General features: G+C 43.1%; 1 protein-coding gene across 1 annotated transcript in view; it reads right to left on the minus strand.

Annotated features, from left to right (window-relative positions):
• The window catches only part of POMGNT2 (protein O-linked mannose N-acetylglucosaminyltransferase 2 (beta 1,4-)), a 41,946-nt gene extending 31,515 nt beyond the window's left edge, over positions 1–10,431 (minus strand). Inside the window, exon 1 of the mRNA XM_036762127.1 lies at positions 9,886–10,431. The gene's annotated coding sequence lies outside the window, so the exon portion shown is untranslated. The remainder of the gene's footprint in view (positions 1–9,885) is intronic.
• Between the last annotated feature and the right edge of the window lie 8,486 nt (positions 10,432–18,917).

The raw sequence follows: 18,917 nt of genomic DNA on the forward strand, positions 1-18,917 counted from the left end.
CTGCCTTCCACACAACCTGTCCTCCTATTCGTAACCTTTCTATGGCCCTGAGATTCTGTGAAATGGGAAGAGACTCGAGATGCTCCCAGACATCAGACCACAAAAACCTGGTCAGACGCTATGAAGCATCCCCAGCATCTCATTCATTAACCTAATGGTGTCCCATTCTCTTCCAGCAGCCTCACTGCCCGCAGCCTCAGCCCCATCTCAGGCCAAGGAGACGAATGACAGAAACCAAGGGGAATGAGACCATCGGTCAATCAATCACCTGAAATGTGCTGATGGCCTCCCACAGGCCAGGCAGATCTCAGGATCAGCCGTGGGACAGCCAGTTCCTGGCCCAAGGAGACTGTTTCCTCCTGGGAGAGGGAACAACAGGTACAGATGCAAGTAGATACCGAGTGAGTACATACAGGATAAATGCCACGTCACACAGAAGGCACTGATGAAGTGTCTCTTATGGGCTGAGCTCTGCCAAGTACGGAGGACACAAAAAAAAGGAAAGAGACAATAAAAACCAGACCCTGCTCTCCACGGGCTCGTGGTCCGAGGGTAGACAAGCTGCATCCAGGATAAAGGAGGCACTGTCAGGAGGGAAAGGCACGGAGATGAAGGAGACCCGGGAAAGGCTTCTTGAAGAAACAAAAATAGGGACTTACACACTTGAAACAAAGAGACACAGAATAAAGGTCAAGGGCTGGAGGTAAAGGAAAAAAAAAAGCAGGGGTAGCAATCATGATCTCAGAAAAAAACAGAAGCAAAAAGAGACCTGATTAAAAGAGATAAGCAGGGAAACTACATTTTACTAAAAAGGTACCATACAAAATGAAGTAACATCAATACTAAACATACCTTCACCAAATGGCATAGCACCCAAATTCTTGAAGGAAAAGTTAAATGAATTTCAGGAGGAAATAGACAGTAAAACCTACTAGTAGGGGACCTCAACTTTCCCCTCTCAGAACCAGATAAATCTAACTAGAAAATAAATAAGAAGTTAAGGAAATGAATATAATTTTTAGAAAAGTTAGATGTGATAGACCTCTGATAGAAAAATGAATGGGAATAGAAAGAATACCCTTTTCTCAGCATTACATGACACCTACACAAAAACTGACTGTGATTTGGGCATAAAAACCTCAGACAAATGAGGAAAAGCAGAAATATTAAATGCATCCTTTTCATACCATAATGCAATACAAATTACATTCAACAAAGGGCCATGTAATATAAATTAGAAATTATTGGAAATGAAATAATCTTAACCTAAAGAATGAGTGAGTCAAAGAACAAGTTACAGAAACAATCGATAATTTCATTAAAGAGAATGACAACAATCAGACAACGTACCAAAATTTACAGGACGCAGCCAAAGCAGTACTTAAGGGAAAATTTATATGATTAAATACTTGCATCAATAAAATAGATAAAGAGTGGATCAATGAATTGGGCATGCAACTAAAAAAAAACTAGAAAAAGAACAAATTTTAAATCTCCAATTAAAGACCGAATTCTGAAATCCTAAAAATCAAAGGAGAGATTAATAAAATTGAAGGGAAGAAAACCATTGAACTAATACATGAAACTAGGAGATGACTTTATGAGAGAAAAATCCAATGAAATAAATAAACCATTGGTTAATTTGATTTAAAAAAAAAAAAGGGAAGGTGAAAACCAAATTACCAATACCAAAAATGAAGAGGATGAATTCACTACCAAGAAGAAATTAAAGCAATTATTAGGAGTTATTTTGCCCAATTATATGCCAAGAAGTCTAACAATCTAAGTGAAATGGATAAATATTTTAAAAAATACAATATAAATTGCCCAGATTAACAGAAGATATTTCCTCTTAATAGTTAAATAAAAAACATAACTCTTAAATAACTTAAATACTTAAATAACTACTTACATAAAAAAGTAGCATTTATCTAAACTTAAATATCTTAGAAATAGAAATTGAACAACCCATCAATAAAATCCCTAAGGAAAAATCCCCAGGACCAGATGGATTCACCAGCAAATTCTACCAAACATTTAAAGAATAATTAATTCCCAAACTACATAAACTATTTGGAAAAATAGGCAAAGAAGTCCCACCAGATTCCTTATGACACAAATATGGTGCTGATACCTAAACCAGGAAGAGCAAAGCTGTTCAAAGAGTTCAAAGAAAACTATAGCTCAATTCCCCTAATGAATATTGATGCAAACAATAAAATATTACCAAGGAGATTATAGCAATAACTCACAAGAATCGTACACTATTACCAGGTGGGATTCATACCAGGAATGCAGGGCTGGTTCAACAATAGAACTACTAGCATAACTGGCCGTATCAACAACAAACCCAACAAAAATCATGTGACTATTTCAATAGATGCACAAAATGCTTTTAATAAAATATGACTCATTCCTATTAAAAATGCCAGAAAGCATAGAAATAAAAGGAGTATGCTTTAAAATGATAAGTAGTATTTATCTAAAACTATCAGTAAGTATTACCTGTAATGTGGATAAGCCAGAAGCTTTCCCCATAAGATCAGGAGCGAAGGAAGGATGCCCATTATCACCACTACTACTAGTTACAGCCGTAAGACCAGAAAAAGAAACTGAAGGAATTAGAATAGGCAACGAGGAAACAAAACTGTTACTCTTTTCAGACCATATGATGATATACTTAAAGAATCCCAGAGAATTAACTAAAAAAGTAGCTGAAATAATTAACAACTTCAGCAAAATTGCAGGGTGTAAAGTAAACCCACATAAATCATCCGCATTTCTATACATTATCAGCAAAGTCAAGCAGCAAGAGAAATTCCATTTAAAATAACTGCAGACAACATAAAATCCTTGGGGGTCTACCTGCCAAGACAAATCCGAGAGCTACATGAAAACCATTACAAAAACACTTTTCACACAAGTAAAGTCAGATCTAAACAAGCGGAGAAATATAAATTACTCACGGGTAACAGAAATGACCGTTCTACCTTAGTCGGTGCCAAACCACCAAGAGATTATTTTGTAGAGCTAGAAAATATAACAACAGCATTCGTCTGAAAGAACAAAAGATGAAGAATACCAAGGGAAACTGAAAAAAAATGTGAAGGAAGGTGGCCCAGCTGTGCCAGACCTCACACTGGATCACGAAGCAGTGATTACCAAGACAATCTGGTAGCGGCTCAGAAACCAAGTGGCAGATCGATGGGATAATCAGATACACAACACACAGTAGTAAATGATCACAGTAAGCCAGTGTCTAATAAACCTAAAGAGCCAAGGTTTAGAGGGAAGAATTTACCAGCTGACAAGAATTGCTGGGAAAACTGGAACGCAATCTGGCAGAAACTAGGCATATACCAACATCTCACACTGTACACCAAGATAAGGTCAAAATGGGTATATGCTATAAGCAAATTGGGAAAACATGGAATATTTCAGCTGTCAGATCCACGGATAAAGTAAGAATTTACGACCCAATAAGAGATAGAAAATCACAGGAAGTACAAGGGATTAATTCTGATTACATGAAATTACAACAGTTTTGCACAAACGAAACCAATGGAGCCAAGATTAAAAGGAAAAGGAGATAAAAATTTAGAACCCGTTTACCTGATAAAGGTCACATTTCTGAAATACATGGAAAACTGAGTCAAATTTACAAGACAATGAGTCATTCCGCAATTGATAGTGAGAGGATATAAAAAGGTAGCCTTTGGAAAAAGAAATCGAAATTATCTATAATTATACGAAAAAATGCTCTAAATCACTACTAATTAGAGAAATTCAAATTAAAACAACTCTAAGGTACTACCTCACATCTATCAGACTGGCTAATATAACAGAAAAAAATAACAAATGTTTGGAGGGGATATGGAAAAACTGGGATGTTAATGCACTGTTTGTTGATGGAGCTGTGAACTAACCCAACCACCCAGGAAAAAAATTTGGAACTACGCCCAAAGGGCTAGAGAACTGCATACCTACCCTCTGATCCAGCAGCATCACTGCTAGGTCTGTATCCCAGAGAGATATAAGAAAAAGGCAAAGGACCTTTTTTGATGGAATTGGAAGCTGAAGGGAGGCCTATCAATTGAAAAATGGCCAAACAAGTTGTGGCTTATCATTGTGATGAAATACTATTGTGCTGTAATAAATGCAGGATGGTTTCAGAAAAACCTGGGAGGACTTACATGAACTCACACCAAGTCAAGTGAGCAAACCAGGAGAATATTGTACACCGTAAAAACACTATTACATGAAGATCGATTGGGAATGCCTTCGCTATTCTCAGCAATACAATGATCCTAGACAATTTTGAAGGGCGTAAGATGAAAAATGTTATCCACCTCCAAAGAAAGTATCAATGGATTCTGAAAGCAGATTGAAGCATTTTTTTTCCTACTTTCTTTATCTTTCTTGCTTTTTTTTTTTTGCAACATGGCTAATATGGAAATATGTTTTGCATTATTTCACATGTATAATTGATATCCCATTTCTTGACTTCACAATGGGTGGGAGAAAGGGGTAAGGGAAAGAAATTGGAAATAAAAATGTTTAAATACATTTTATATACGTGTGTGTAGATTATATATACGTGTATGTATGTATGCGCGCGTGTGCGCACACACAGACACACTCCTTCCCTTAAAGGAGGGGAGTTCTTTGGATTGGATGAACTGGTTTATCTTTTTTCAGCAATCAGCTATAATTGTTAATGACTCAGGGGCATCCCATTCACAAAGGTCCTAGGGAAGCTGTATCTATATATCCTTAATGTGTGGTCATATTTAGTAAAAGTGTTTTAAAAAAACACAGAAACAGGGAACTTTGGAAGAGGGGTGGGTTGATGGAAAAGGTGATGAGCCGTGTATTGAGTCTTCTATGTGTCTCCAGGACACATCAAGTTTGAAATGCCCAGAACGTAATCGGTGATGCAGGCGAGAGAGTGAGAAAGTGAGAGTTTTCTGAGAAAGTGGGAGAAAGTGAGGTTTTCTGGGAAATACAGATTTGCATAGAAATGAGAATAAAACTTATCAGGTGATGGCATCACCAAGAGATAGAATATAGAAAGACAAAAGAAGTGTGCCCAGGACAGAACTTCAGAGAAAACTCCAAGTTGGGGCGGGTATGATATAGATGATGAGCTAGCAAAGAGGAGGCATGGTCAAACAGGTATGAGAAGAACCACCTGATAATGGGGTCATGAAAAGCCAGGGAAGACAGAATTTGCGGCAGGGCGGGAGAGGGGAGTGGGGGGGGGGGCGGGCCCTAAGGTGCAATAAACAAGAGGGGTCACGAAGGATAAACACTGAGAAAAGATCATTTGACCTGGCAATGAAGGGTCACTGATCACTTTGGAGAGGGGCGTTTCAGTTGAATTACAGAGTCATAAGCCATACTGCAAAGGGTTTGGGAGTAAATGAGGGGAAACCAAGTGGAGATGAGTTGACATTTTCTAGGATTTTAGCTGAGAAAGGGAGAAGAGATACAGGAAGACACCTTGAGGGGATGGTAGGGCCTCGTGACGGTTGTTAAGGATGGGGAGGACATGGGTATGCTTGAAGACAGTTGGGGTGGAACCAGTGGATGGGGAGAGACTGAAGGTAATAATTGAGGGGGTAATCTGGCAGAGAGGACTGGAGGGGACAGAATCTGGGGCACACATAGAGAGCCTAGCCTTGGCAAAGGGAAGGACCTTATCAGAGACTGGAAGAAAGGCAAGCAGAGCAAAAGATATGTCAAAGCGTTTTAAGATGAAAAGGGGAAAAGATGGAGCTTATGGTGAATAGTCTCAGTTCTTTCAAAGAAGTCTGTGATGAGGTCATCGGCTGAGAAAAGCAGGCAAGGGAAGCCTTGAGGAGAGAAGGAACTGAATAGCTTCTGGGAGGACGAGATGGACTCAATTAGAGGACAGAAGCAATACCTTGATGCAGTGCCTGGTTGAGATGAAAGAAAATCATCGTAGAGCGTCCTCCAGTTACCCCAGCTTCTGGAGGAGGAGGATGGGGAGGGGGAGAGGGAGGGGGAGGGAGAGGAGAAGGAGGGGGAGGGGGAGGAGTAGGAGTAGGGGGAAGAGGAGGAAAGGCAGCTCGGAGAGCACCGTGGAGCTGGACAGGCTGCCTCTTGGGTTGAAAATGGGAAAGCCAGAGAGTGAAGTCAGCAGACAGAATGACTGAGAAAGTACCAAGGGGGTGGAGGGATTGGGGGTCTGGGGAAAGAAAAGATTCAGAAGGGGTAACATCCCTGTCCCATTTGTAATGCTGGTTTAGGAGGATGGCAGTGGGGAAATTATACCCTCTAATATGTCCTTGGGTCAACAAGCCATAAAATCTCAATAACCCACAATGCCCAGGGAACAATATTCTGGTTAAGTGAATTTTCTGATTAACCTATGCTGACTTCCAATTAACCAGAACCTCCTTTGTGTTGTTGAAAATTTCTCAACAGTTTTTTCCTTTAAAGTCCTCTGATGTCTTAACATGAGACTGGGTGACCCTGGGCTCTGGAAGGCTGGGCCAATGGGGACACCAGCAGGTCCCACCAAGCTAGAAGGGCTAAGCATAAAAATATGGCAACAAACCCTATTTTCTGACACCCGTCACCTAATTCAAGGGCCTGGATTTTTCATCCACAGACTCTTTCAAAGACTTTCCACTAAAATGGTAGAGACTGGGCTGAGATCTACACCGGTGGATGGAGTGTCCAAATGAATGAAATCCCAGATCCCTGAGGTCTTATTCTACTTTGCCTCAGTTTCCCTATCTGTAAAATGGAGAGGACGGCAATGCCTATAGTACCTACCTCACGGGGTGGTTGTGGGCCAACATGCTAATTTGTATAAAGTCCTTGGCAAACCTTGAAGCACTATATATATGGTCAATTATTATTGTCATTATAAACATATGTTTTGCCTATTTTATTTACGTACACACACGTAACGTACACTTGTAGTCTTACTGAGTTGCTCAGGACACTGAGAGGTTGAGACTTGCCCACAGTCACACATCCAGTTATGTCAAAGGTGAGACTTGAACCCAGATCTTTCTGATTCCAAGGCCGGTGCTGTACCCACTTCCTTGCACTGTGGTCAACCTCAGTAAGGAGATTAATTCTGCTTTGGGAGTTGTAGGGCTGAGTGCCCGCCTCTCTAGCCCTGAGCCCGTAGCCAATCATTTCCTGCGATTCCCAGACAGGCCACAGCAGCCCACCGCCACCCATTAAGGGTCTTTGCTACCACTCCCTAGAGGAGTGTCTTAGCAGCCAGAGCGCCAGAATCAGAAAATTCTGGGTTTAAATTCTGCCTCTAACCTCAGCTGTATGACCCTGGGAACGTCCCTTCACCTGTTTGAGCCTTGGTTTCCTCATCTGAAAAATGAGGGGTCCGACTCTAGAGCCAAGATCCTCCTCTCCCAAATTCAGGGCGCTCCCAGCTCAAGACTTTGGGGGAAACACACCCAGCCTCTGGAGGTCTCACAGCCCCCTTGCTGTGGAAAGATCCGGACTGCCCCTCCCGGTGCTAACAGCCGAGGAAAATGTAATCCTTCCTCCATGACTCAGATCTTGGGGTCTCAGGACCATCATTTTGAACATCAGCTCTCAATGTACGGTCGGTGGAGCTAAGAGAATGAGAGGCATCCACACAAGCCTCTGCAGTTATTCAGGGAATTAACTGTCTTTAAAAAATAAAAAAAGGCAATCCCTGACATCAGCTTGCTTTCTTACGGCTGAGGGTTCAAATCCTGCCTTTGCCACTTAGCATATGTGTGACTCTGGGGAACATCTCTTCACCTCCTCTCGGTAAAACGAGGGAACAGAATTGGACGAGAGATCCTTTCCGGCTCAAGGCCCATGAATCCAGGGCCAACGGGCCTCTTTTTCCTAAAAATCTGGTCAGGAGGCCTCTTTTCATCACGCCCTTCTCCCCCTCCCCACCGACCTCTTCCCTCATTCTATTTCAATTCTCTCCTCGAAATCCACCAGCATAATGAACCGAGCCTAAACTGGAAAGGAGACGGCAAGTCAGAACCAAGGTCACGTGGAACGACGATGGCTTTGAAGCTGCATCTAACGGGGCTGCCACGACTGCCCGGGTGCCCTCTGGGCAAGGCCCTAGTCTCCTCCTCTGTAAAAAGGGGAAATTGGACCAGGATGATCCTGTGAGCCCAGGGCCTGCTTTTCAAATCGTAACATGGAAACAAAAGAAGACTTGTTGAGATGCCGCCCACTATGACAGAAGGAGCCCCCCTCCCCCACCAGGTCAAGAATAAGAAGGCTGGAGTGCAAACATATTGCTTTCTCCCAGTGTGAACTCGAGCGCCCTGCTTCCCCTCTGGAGCATCGGCGCTCTCATCTGTAAAAGGACGGGGTAGGATTCGATGAGCTCCACGCTAAGGCGCTCCATCCACCAGGAAGCTGGGCGGGAGACCTGGGCTCGGAGGAGCTGGGCCAGCCCAGCTCTCCCATTTACCACCTGTATGACTAGGGGCCGTCGCCTCAGAGGGCACGTGGCCAGGCCAAACCCCATTTTACAGGTGACCCTGGGTCCTCTGAGTTCAAATCCAGCCTGCCTGCGCCGGGCCACGCTAGGAGCCCCGGATCTAAGCCGCAGATACGGCCTGTACACGTGCGCTGGTCCAACCCCTCGTGCTTACAGAAGAGAAAGCTGAGGGCCCAGACGGTTCAGGGAGTTCCCCGAGATCATACAGTAACAACCTAACAGTAACAACCACCGTAACAACAGCAGCTGCTATTTTGCAGGTTAGGAGGTTCTCCCAAGGTCACAAGGCAAAAACAAGGATAGCCACGATGGAGACAGCATTTATCACGTGCCGGGCACCGCGCCAAGTGTCTTACAACCATTCTCTCATTTGACCCTCACAACCACCCTTCGGGGCAGGTGCAGTTTTTGTCCACATTTTACAGATGCGGTCACGCGGCTAGCGAGTGCCTGCGGCTTGGATTTGAACTCAGCTCTTCCTGACTCCAGGCCCAGCACTTTCAGGACTGCGTAAGAAAGAGGCAGGGCTAGGACGCGAGCCCTGGTCTTAGGATTCTGAATCCATGTTCTTTGAATTGTCTTTCTGGGAGCAACGCGGGCTAGCGCGTCCTCACAGGGGCGCCCCTCCTGGCCAATCCTTGCAACAACACCTCCCATTCAATGAAAGCGACCGTTGGTTAATGTCAGTCTGGAAAAACAGCTCGCTACAAAGTAGCAAAGGCGCACGGGGATCGCTTTTCGAGAACGCAATCTGCCACGTGCCGCTCACCACGAGCTTCAGAACGCGGGCCCTGGCCTAGCCGAAACGGGGAAAATAGGGGAGAAGCGTCGTCCCCACCTCCCCACCTCCCCACCCAGAAGATGTCATCATCCCCCCCCTCCCCCTGAGGAGCCCAGCCCATCTATCTGCCAATGGGTTCTGGTCCCCGGTTCTCTAAGCTCCGCTGCCACCGAATGGATTCTCGGGGCCCTCGGGGGTCATCTATCGAAGGACCCCGGCCCCAGGCACTACCCACAATGCCCCCCCCCCCCGTGCCAGGCTCCCCTTTTGTCCTCGCCCAGACAGCCCACCAGCCTCTTCCCCCACGGAGGGACCTTTCTGGCAAGTGCATGCGCACTTCAGGAAGCCTTCCAGCTCCCACCTCAAAACCAACTGTCACCTAAGGCCGGGATGGCGTGACACCAACTGGCGCCCCCACCCCCCACGCCCCCGCCAGCCACACTACCAGGCGCGGGGGGCGCTCTCATCCCTGCCGCCCTCCCGACGCGCGTGCCTGGCGGGCACCCCCCCAATGCGGGAGCCCCGCTGGGCAGGCCGGAGGGGTGGGGACCGCGGGGACGGCGGGAGGGGAGCCCCCAGCCCCCCCCACAACCCAGAGGCTCACCTGCTGATGCGTGGGGTGGGGCCAGGGCAGGTAGCTGGATCCCCGTCGTGCACGTAGGCTGCCCACGGCCACGGCCACGGCCACGACCAGGGCCGCCGCCGCCGCAGACGCTGGTGCCGGGACTCCTCCCGCTGCTTTGGCTGCTCCCGCTCCAGCTGCTCCCGCGGCTCCCGCTGCTCCAGCAGCTGCTGCTGCTGCTGCTGCTGCTCCCGCTCCAGCTGCTCCCGCAGCTGCGGCTGCTCCCGTGCCTGCTCCAGCTTCCACTGCTGCGGCCGCCGGCGCGGCCCCTCCTCCTGCACCGGCTCTGGCTCTAGCTCCAGCTTCAGCTGCAGCGGCCGAGCTCCAACCGAGTCTCCGCCCCGGATGGAACCTGGCGATGCCTCGCCGAAGCCTCGTTCCGCTCGACGAGCGACGCCCCGCCCTCCCCCCGCTGGGCAGACCCCCTGCTGTGCACCCCCCCCCCGCGGCTCAGGCTCGCCCACGCCGTCCGGCCAGCCGGCCCCAACCGCCCCGCGGCAGCCCACAGCTAGCGCCAGCTGCCTCTGCTCATGCTCAGTGGCCGCCGGTCCGCTCCCTCACAGCCCCGCGAACGGCATTGTGGGGCGCGTAGTTCTCCACCCTGGGAATTGTAGTTCTTCCCTCCTCCTCTCAGAGCGAGCGGGGGCTTGGCCGGGGCGGGGCTGAAGCAGCATCCCAGAGCAAACCCAGACGATCCCCAGGGCCCTTGGCCTGACTCACCCTGTCCGAACAAGCCAGCCCCTTCACTGTGTGGGAGAGGGAAAGCGGGGTGCTCCCGATCAGGTCGAGCTACCCCCACAAGCAAACGGCCACTGGCCATCTTCCAGCCTCCAATAGGGGCCCGTAGATGGGGAGCCGGCAGGAAGCTTGTTCAGCCTCCTCACTTTGCAGACGAGGAAACTGAGGCCCGGGGGGAGGGCAGAGCAGTGAGGGGTCCTCTAATTCCAAACCTCGTGTGCACCCCTTTGAGTGGCAAGGAGGAGAAGGGACCGAGAGGCTCAGACCTTTTCTCTTAGAAATTGTCCCCCGTTTTACCACCAAGTATGACGGCATTCCCTGATGCATTTTCAATGATCTATTTAAAATTCAACTTTAGAGCGCTCTCCAGAGCGATTTAGAATGGCCCTCATTTTAATCGCATTTGAACGGAGAAGCCTATTTTTCTTGCATCAGTCTGATTCCTTTCAGGTGCCAGTGTTTATTCAGCGCCCCCTGGGGGAATGGAGTGATCTGAGTAACCATGGCGAACTGCAAGGTGCAGATAGAATTAAACTCGGAGTAATAGCTAATACGACAAAGGCTAACATGGGGGGCCCTGTGCCAGGTGCCTCGCAATTATTGTCCCGTTGGATCTTCGCAACAACTCTGGGAGGGAGGCGCTGTTATAATCCACATTTGACAAGTGAAGAAACTGAGGCCAGCGGAAGTTAAGTGACTTGCCCAGGGTTGTACAGCTGGATTTTAACTCAGGTCTTCCTGACTCAGGGTCCTCAGCTCTATGCACTTGGACATTTAACAGGAAGAAGTTTCAAGCTCTAACACTGCTGTGTGACCCTTCTTAAGTCACTTAACCTCTCTGAGGTTAAATCTGTAAAATGGTGATTAAAAAAAAAAAGCAGGCGCTCTTACCTCACACAGTTGTCCTGTGGTTCAAATGAAGAAGTGTATATCAATACTGTATTCACATCACTTGTTATTCTGTGAGATCATGCTTGAATCAGTCTATGGGAAAGTATCTGGACCTTTACAATCTTCTCATAATTTTCCTCCACTTACTCCAGCGACTCTGGCCTCCTTGCTCCATCTCCTGGCCTCCCGAATTTTCCTGGCTGTCCCCCCCCCCACCTCCATGCCTGGAATGCCCTCCCTCCTCATCTCCAGGCTCCTTTAAGTCCCAGCAAAAATCCCACCTCCTACAAGAAGCTTTCCTGATCCTCCCTTGCTGCTAATGCCTTCCTTCCTTGATGATCTTCCATTTATTCTAGGTGTTGTACACACTTGTTTGCACGTTGCTTCCCTAGCTAGGCTATAAATTCCTTGAGAGCAGAGATTGGTTTTGTTTTTACTTTTTATTTTTGTATCCCCGGTGCTTAGCACAGTGCCTGGTATGTAGTAAGTAGGTGCTTAATAAATGCCTCTTGACTGACCTTTGTTGATACTGCATCTAGTGCTAGGGTAAGAGATTGCCGGCCTTAATGAATTTATAATGTAGTCAGCCACAGTTGCCAACAGCAACCGCTTAAAGACATTTTTAAAACAATTTATCAACAAATACATTTTTAAAAATTAAATATATTTTTCTGCAGCAGAAACAGAAACTAAAAGACAAATCATTAGATTTAAAGCTGGGGCTGACCTAGAAAACATTTAGACTAATGCTTTCATTTTGCCAATGAGACAATGAAACCCAAGGATGGGAAGGACTTGGCCAAGGTCAAGCAATCAACAATTATTTCTTTAAATTCTTTGTTATATGGATGTCTGTCTGGGAGAGGGGAGGGTAAGGGGTAGAGGGAAATTTGGTCAATGCAAAATCAAAAGATATCAATAAAATTTACTTTTAAAAATCAAATTTTAAGAACCTATTATGTTCTGAATACTACGTTCTAGGCAATGGGCATACAAAGACAAAAGTGAAACGATTCCTGCCTTCAAAAGGCTTATATTCCATTGGGAGAGACATAGGCACATACATAAATATATACAAAAAACAGCAGCTGGTGGAGCACAGGAGGTGATGGGGAACACAAGCCTGAGACCCTAAGCATGTATGCACCAAATGGCATAGCATCCGAATTCTGAAAGGAAAAATTAAATGAGTTGCAGGAGGAATTATGCAGTAATACTATACTAGTGGGGGACCGCAACTTTCCCCTCTCAGAGCTAGGTAAATCTAACCATAAAATAAATAAGTTAAGAAGATGAACAGAATCTTTGAAAAATTAGAATGATAGATCTCTGGAGAAAAATAAATGGGGACAGAAAGGAATATGCCTTTTTCCTCAGCTGTACATGGCAACTTCACCAAAAAAACCTCTAAATAAATGCAGAAAAGGAGAACTATTAAACACAGAGATTAAAAATTAATTGGAAATGGAATAACCTTATCTTAAAAAATGAGTGAGCAAAAAATCATGGAAACAATCAATTTCATTAAGGAGAATGATAACAATAAAAAAAATACCAAAATTTATGGGATGTAGCCAGAGCAATACTTAGGAGAAAATTTTATATCTCTAAACACGTACATCAATAAAATAGAGAAAGAGCAGGTCAATGAATTGGATATGTAACTAAAAAAAAAACAGGGAAAAAAAGAAATTAAAAATCTCCAATTAAATACCAAATTGGAAATCCTAAAAATTGAAGGAGAGATTAATAAAATGGAAAGTAAGAAAACTAATAAATAATACTAATTGAACTAATAAGTAAAACCAAGAGCTTGTTTATGGGAAAAAACAGTAAAATAAACCATTGGTTAATTTATTTTTTCAAAAAAGAAAACCAAATTACCAGTATCAAAAATGAAAAAGGTGAATTCACTACCAATGAAGAGGAAATTAAAGATTATTATTAGGAGCTATTTTGCCCAATTCTATACCAACAAATGTGACAATCTAAGTAAAATGTATAAATAATTACTGAAATGTAAATTGTCCAGATTAGCAGAAGAAGAAATAGAATACCAAAATAATCCTTTAAAAAAAAAGAAATTGAACAAGCCATCAGTGAGCTCCCTAATAAAAAATACCCAGGACCAGATGTATCCACAAGTGAATTCCACCAAACCTATAAAGAATAATTATTTTTAATACTATGTAAACCACTTGGAAAAATAGGTAAAGAAAGAATCCTTCCCAATTCCTTTCATGACACAAATAGGGTGCTGATACCTAAACCAGGAAGAGCAAAAACAGAGAAGGAGAACTATAAACCAATTTGCCTAATGGATGTTGATGCAAAAGTTTGAAATAAAACACTAGCAAGGAGATGAGAGCAATATATCGCAAAGACCTTACACTATAGCCAGGTCAGATTTAGAACAGAAATACAGAGTTGTTTCAGTATTAGGAAAACTATCACAGCAATACAATGATCTAGGGCAATTCCAAAAGCCTCATGATGGAGACTGCTCTCCACATCCAGAGAAAGAACTATGGAGTCTGAATGCACATCAAAGCATACTGTTTTCTCTCTCTCTTTTTCTCTTTCTCATGGCTTTTCCCTTTTGTTCTGATTCTTCTTTCACAACATGACTAATGTGGAAATATGTTTAATAGGATTGTACATGTACAGCCTATATAGATTGCTCTCCATCTTGAGGAGGGCAGGGAGGGGAGGGAGAAAAAAATTGGAACTCAAAATCTTATAAAAGCGAATGTTGAAAACTATCTTTACATGTAATTGGAAAAATAAAATACTATTAAGTGGGAAAAATAAAAATGAAAAAGGAGAAAAAACCCATCAGTATAACTACATATATATATATCAATAGCAAAACCAACAAACATCATATGATTATCTTAATAAGATGCAGAAAAAGTTTTTGAAAAAAGACAATACTCATTCCTATTAAAAGCACCAGAAAGCAAAGCAATAAATGGAGCTTGCCTTAAAATTATAAGCAGTATCTAAAGCCATGAGCAAACATCTGTAATAGGAATAAGCTAGGAGCCTTCCATATAAGATCACAAATGAAGCAAGTATGCCCATTATTACCACCCTATTGAATACTGTACTGGAAATGCTAGCTTTAGCAATAAGACAAGAAAAAGAAATTGAAGGAATTAGAATAGGGAATGAAGAAACAAAATTATCACTCTTTGCAGACTATAGAATGCTATACATAGAGAATCCTAGAGAAGCCAGTAAAAAACTAGTGGAAATAATGGAGAACTTTAGCAAAGTTGCAAGATATAAAATAAACCTACACAAATCATCCGCATTTTTATATATTTTCAACAAAGTCCAGCAGCAAGAGATAGAGAGAGAAATTCCATTTAAAATAACTGTAGACAATATAAAATACTTGGGAGTATACTGCCAAGACAAATCCAGGAACTATATGAACACAATTACAAAACACTTTTCACACAAATAAAGTCAGATCTAAACAACTGGAGAAATGTAAATTGTTCATGGGTAGGCTGATCCAATATAAGAAAAATGATAATTCTACCTGAGTTAGTTTACTTATTTGGTGCCATACCAATTAAACTACCAAAAATTATTTTATAGAGTGAGAAAAACAATAACAAAATTCATCTGGAAGAACAAAAGATTAAGAGTATCAGTGGAATCAGTGACAAATTAATTGTGAAGGAAGATGTACCAGATCTCAAACTGTATTATGGAGTGGTAATCATCAAAACAAAATGGTGCTGTCTAAGAAATTGAGTTGTAGATCAGTGGAATAGGTACCCAATACACACTAGTAAATGACCATAGTAATCTAGTGTTGGATAAATCTAAAGATCCAAGCCCTAGGGGTAAGAACTCACCATTTGACAAAAATTGCGGGGAAAACTGAAAAGCTATCTAGCAGAAGCTAGATGTATGCCAACATTTCACACTGTATACCAAGATAAAGTCAAAGTGGGTACACGATTTATACATAAAGGGTGATATTACAAGCAAATTGGTGGACATGGAATAGTTTACCTGTTACATCTATGGATAAGAGAAGAATTTATGACCAAATAAGAGATAGAGAACATCACAGAATGTTAAATGGATAATTTTGATTACATGAAATTAAAAAGGTTTTGCACAAAAATAAAACCAATGCAGCCAAGAATAAAAGGAAAGAGAGAAAAAATTATAGCAAGTTTCCCTAATAAAAGCCTCATTTCTTAAAGGGATGGAAAACTGAGTCAAATTTATAAGAATATAAGTCATTCCTCAAAAGATACAGGGTCACAGGATGTGAACAGGCAGTTTTCAGAAGAAGAAATCAAAGCTGTCTACAGTCATATAAAAATTCTCCAAATCACTATTGATTAGATAAATGTAAATCAAAACAACTCTGTGGTGCTACTTCACACCTATCAAATTGGTTCATACTGTGAAAAAGGAAAAGGATGGATGTTGGAGGGGATGTGGGAAAACTGGGATATTAATGCACTGTTGGTAGAGCTGCACACTGATTCAACCTTTCTGGGGAGCAATTTGGAACTATACCTGAAGGGCTACAAAGCTGTGCATGCCCTCTGACCCAGCTATACCCCTACTAGGCCTTTATCCCAAAGACATTTTTTAAAAGGGGCAGGAAAGGACCTATTTGTACAAAAATGTTTATAGCAGCTCTTTTTTTGGTGGCAAAGAATTCGAAATTGAGGGGAGGCCCATCAATTGAAGAATGGCCAAATGAGTTGTGGTTTATCATTGTGGTGGAATACTATTATACCAAAATAAATGATGAGGAGGATGGTTTCAGAAAAACCTGGGAGGACTTATATGAACCAATACAAACTGAAATGAGCAGAACCAGAATATTGTACACAGTAAAAGCAATATTGTATGGAGATCAACTGTGAATGCCTTAGCTATTCTCAGCAATACAATGATCCTAGACAATTCTGAAGGGCATATGATGAAAAATACTATCCACCTCCGGAGAAAAGACTGATGGAGTCCAAATGCAGATGGAAGCATACTTTAAAAAAAAACTTTATTTTTCTTGGCATTTTTTGATCTGTATTTTCTTTCACAACATGGTTACTATTGAAATATGTTTTGCATGACTGAACTTGTATAATGTATAGCAAATTGCTTGCCTTCTCAAGGAAAGGGGAGGGAAGGGATGGAAGGATGGAGAGAGAGGATTTGGAACTCAGAATTTAAAAAAAACAAATGTTTAAAATTGTTTTTAAACATAATTAGAAAAATTATAACAATATTCATTTAAGAAAAGAGATAATATTGAAATCTTGCCATGTGTGGACTCATTGATGGAATGGAGAAGACAAGACACAGGGGGAACATGATGGCTCTTTTCAAGTACTTGAATGACTATCTATGCGGCAGACAGAGATTGGCCTGGAGTCTGGAAGACCTGAGTTCAAATCCAGCCTCAGAAAATAACTAGCTGTGTGACCCTGGGCAAGTCATTTAATCACTGTTTTCCCCAGTTTCCTCAACTATAAAAGGGGATAATAATATCACCTACCTGGCAGGGCTGCTGAGAGTTTAGAGTCAGGGGTTACGGTTAAGGTTATTTGTTAAAAGCACTGAGGACAGTGCCTGGTCATAGGAGGTGCTATATAAATATTAAATCCCTTCCCACTATCATTGCAAGAGGACTAGGTTTGTTCTGTCTTCCCCTAGGAGAAGTGGGACGATGTTTCAGAGGGGCAATTTTGGATTTGACACGAGGAAAAACTTCTGAAAAATCAAAGCTATGCCAAAGCAGAACGAGCTGTTTCAGGGGCCCCCTCACCGGAGGACCCCCGGCACAGGCTGTACGACCATTTGTCAAGGATGATGTGCTGACCCTGCTTGTTAAGCGGCAAATCAGAGATCCTATGGTTCTGTGATCCCTGTTTGAGAAACCCAGAGATGACCTAGAACTCTAGCCTGGGATAAGTTAGAGAGATGGAAAGGAAAACAACCTATCACAATGTGCAAGCCGAATGTGGAGAGGAAAAGGAGGGGGAAAAGGATGGAAAGAAGGGAAAAGGTCACAGATGGGAATATAATACATTCGAACACATAAAATCTAGCTCATTTCTCCTGATTTGGGTTTTCAAAACGCTTTTAAGACGTCATGATGACTTCCCTAAAAAAAGGTAAATTCGGTAAACCCTCCAAATCCAAATTCATATTTGCATTGATAGCATAATAAACCTTTGGGCTTAGCAACGAAACTTACAAAATCTGTTTGCCATGGGAACAACCCCTCTCAGCATGGGCACAACACACAGATCCCAGCGAAGTGGGAAACTAATTAATGCTTTGCTAATGACTCTTTGTGCTGGCTTTTGTATAGATAATTAAACATTACCTGGGGAGGGAGTTGAATTATAAAAGATACAGTAATTTATTGAAACTGAAGCTTAACCTATTGAAATGCTTCTTATAAGCAGAGTTATTAGAGGAAGAAACGAACATTTCTGATGGATTAACATTTTGTACGGCTCAGAATGCTTGCCTCCTCCCCTCCCTGCTTCTGCCCAGTCCTCCCATGAACCTCTTTATAATTATTGTTGAGTCGTTCCACAAGCTCAGTACAATGAAAGGCAAAGTCCCAGTGTCTAAAATCCCAGGAATTCTGAAAGTCAGGAGGGAAGAAAAACACATCTTCTAGTGGCAAATAGTTAAGAGTTACAGGCAAAGAAGGGCGAACAATTCACAGCTGGGGAGTTGTATATGGCAGGACCCCTGCCCCCCCACCCCCAGCCGCAACTGGGCTGAATTCTGGGTACTCTGGCCTTTTCCCTTCACATGTTTCCTGTGAGTTGGTTCATTCATACTTATCATAGATTTGGAGGTGGGAGGAACTTTAGAGATCATCTAATCCAATCACCTCATTTTAGAGATGAGGAAATTGAGGACAGAGGGATGAATAAATGAATGGATGGATGGATGAATGGATGGATGGATGGATGGATGGATGAATAAATAAAAAAAATTATTAATCACTGCACTGCGGGTTGGGAAAACATGTAGAAAAACTAGTCAGTCCCTGATCTCAAGGAACTCACATGTTAACTAGAGAAGATGTTTTTTCCCCGATAGGGGAAAAAGCTTTGCCCAAAGTCTCCAAGGTCATAAAGAATAGAGCCGGATTTTTAATTTTTAATGACTTGAAGGAAACATACTGGTACAATGGAAAGACCAATGGCTCTGGAAGCTGAGAACCTGAGTTCAAATTTTATCACAGATACTTAACCACCTTCCTTCTCATCCCAGCTAAAATCTCATCTTCTGAACAAAGCCCCTCCCAGTCCTCCTTTGTGCTAGGAAGAAGGTGTTTGCTGTGGGTTGCTGCTTGTCTCTGAAGAGAATCCTCTGAT

Source organism: Trichosurus vulpecula, chromosome 5 (genome assembly GCF_011100635.1).
Source record: "Trichosurus vulpecula isolate mTriVul1 chromosome 5, mTriVul1.pri, whole genome shotgun sequence".
NCBI lineage: Eukaryota > Metazoa > Chordata > Mammalia > Diprotodontia > Phalangeridae > Trichosurus > Trichosurus vulpecula.